General features: G+C 37.2%; 1 pseudogene; it reads right to left on the bottom strand.

Annotated features, from left to right (window-relative positions):
- Positions 1 to 1,860: 1,860 nt before the first annotated feature.
- Positions 1,861 to 2,809, bottom strand: part of LOC109116321 — an 18,036-nt pseudogene continuing 17,087 nt past the window's right edge.

The following is a 2,809-nucleotide window of genomic DNA, read 5'->3' as shown; positions in this document are numbered from 1 at the left end:
CTGATGGCAGGTACAAAATAACAATCATGCAACTCCAATACAAGGCCAGAAGGTAAAGTGAGATCGTAAGTCCCGACGGTTAATGCAGCAACTCTTGCTCCATTCCCGACGCGTAGATCTACTTCTCCCTTCGCCAATTGTCTACTTCCTCGAAGTCCTTGCACATTTCCACAAATGTGTGAGGCACATCCGGTATCTAATGTGTGAGGCACATCAAGGATACCGCAAGTTGGCCACTTGCGTACGCTGTCCACCAGTCTCTTCAGTCTGATTGTCAGACCAGATGATCTGGGCCCAGAATTGGCCCATCCCTTCGCATGTACATTGTTTGTTCGGACTAGTCGGTCAATCCGCTCGGACTGTATGCGTCAGTCTGTTCGGATTGAGTATTTGGTCCGATCAGACCCGACTTGTACTTTTGTTCTTTTTTTTCCGTTTTTCCGCATGTGGCAGTTCTCTGCCCTTCCCTCATTATTGTACAAGCTACGTTTTATGATAACGCGATCGTCTAATTAATTATTTATCTTTGAAAATAATTAAATATTTGGTTCGGATTTTGGAGTATTATAGATTTCGCTGGTAGATTCGGTAGTTGCTTCTAGTTTTGTTCAGCGGAAATTTATGGGGAGAGAGAAAAGAGAGGAGAGAGAAACGTGAGGAGAGATAAACACAAATCGAGGGATTTCGCTGGTAGATTCATCATGATTTTGTTGGTAGATTATGGTTTTTTTTACGGAAATTTATCGGGAGAGAAGTTGGGAATTTACACGAGGAGAGAAAAATGAAAGGAGGGAGAAACGCAAATCGAGAGATTAAAAAAAAGAGCTGAGGATATTATGGGGAGAGCACATTTATAAAGGTATGGTTTGAAGTTATTTTTTTTTTCACCGAGTGAAGGTATGCAACTCGAAAAAATAGATAATTTATAGAGTCTCTCTTTGTGAAGTCTTTTAGCAAAGTCATTTTTGAAGTTGCCCTCTCTTAAGTTCTTAAGTTCTTAAGTTCAATTAATGGTTAATACGAGGCAAATCGTATTATGGGGAGAGCACATTTATAAAGGTATGGTTTGAAGTTATTTTTTTTTTCACCGAGTGAAGGTATGCAACTCGAAAAAATAGATAATTTATAGAGTCTCTCTTTGTGAAGTCTTTTAGCAAAGTCATTTTTGAAGTTGCCCTCTCTTAAGTTCTTAAGTTCTTAAGTTCAATTAATGGTTAATACGAGGCAAATCGTGTTGGGTGTGTTATTTTATATGTCTCATATTCATGCTTTATTAACTTCCAATTACATTCCAAGAACTTCGAGCTTAATAACTTTCAAAATATATAACCACATCATGCATGTCATACATCAGTAGAAAGATAATTTCGATATCTATGAAACGACGTCAAGAACATGCAATTCCGATAACGGTATAGAAAGTTATGTTCAAACCAACATCATTATATCAATATGATTTTTAAAACCGGAAAACCAAATCCGAACCAGGATAGGACGGACGTACCTCACCGGAACAGTGGTACTTCAAACTCCGGTGCCTTGTCGAACTCAAAGAACGGTTTGAATCACAAAGAGAAAATCTGTGTTTTCTTTTGTTTAGAAAACTCTTGTTTGTTTTTCTTGGTGTATTCTTGTTCTTTTGAAAAGTGAAACAAAGTCTCCTATTTATAGGATTTAAAACTTGTAAAACTTCCAAAAAATCATAAATACATTTTTTAAGTTTTTAAAAACATAAATGTAGAGAATTATAACATACAAAAAATATCTCCTTTCATTTAATTAAAAAAAACTCCAACAATCCCCCACATGAATGGAGAATTTGAGAAAACTCTTTAAAACCATGCAACCTTTATGATTCAACTATGAAGAAGTAATTGCATCTGGATAAGTAGGTTTCCCTTTGAACTTTCCATAGTGGATTTAAATCGGATATACTCACCAATCGGTAGATGCGATATCTTTGAACCGTCGGTTTTTTATATATTTATGTATACCAAGACAATCTAAACCACACAATTAATTCTTAACCGTCTTTGGTTCTCACTATTGTGTTCGTTTCAGCCATGAACACCTGTCTGGTTTCATGAAAGCGTAGAGAACTGGCCAACCATTATTCTCCTTGAAGCGGCCCACACTTCACTTTCACATAGGTGGTTTCCTAAGCGTGTCATCTCTGAAGATACACTATTTGATCATGTCAAATTTAGGAACCATTAAAAATTTCTTAGCTTTTAAGTCTTCTAACTTAAAGCCGTATAATTTACCCTTTTCCATAGAACATTGTCTCATCATGAGAATGAGTTGGATTATATTTGACAATGTTGAACCGTTAGTTACGACTTTGTATTCTCTTTGAACCTAGTTCTTGGGATCTCCAGTCTGCTAGGTAGAGTTACCACCGTACTAACTTGTCCTTGGCCATAAACCCATTCCCTTGGATGATTTTTCAACCAAATCTCTACAAAGACCTTTTGTAAGTGGATCAGCTACATTATCCTTTGTCTTCACGTAGTCAACAGTGATAACACCACTTGAGATTAGTTGTCTAACGGTATTATGTCTACGTCTAATGTGACGAGACTTTCCGTTGTACATCACACTTCCTGCTCTTCCTATTGCAGCGAGATTATCGCAGTGTATGCATATAGGTGTCAATGGTTTGGGCCAATACGGAATATCTTCCAAGAAATTTCTAAGCCATTCAGCTTCTTCACCAGCTTTATCCAAAGCTATGAATTCACTTTCCATTGTAGAGCGAGCGATACATGTCTGTTTTGATGATTTCCAAGACACAACTCCTCCTCCAATC

Source organism: Tarenaya hassleriana, unplaced genomic scaffold, assembly GCF_000463585.1.
Source record: "Tarenaya hassleriana unplaced genomic scaffold, ASM46358v1 Cleome105, whole genome shotgun sequence".
In the NCBI taxonomy this organism is placed as follows: Eukaryota; Viridiplantae; Streptophyta; class Magnoliopsida; order Brassicales; family Cleomaceae; genus Tarenaya; species Tarenaya hassleriana.
Note: the sequence above shows the minus strand (reverse complement) of the source record. Positions and strands in the feature narration are given on the sequence as shown.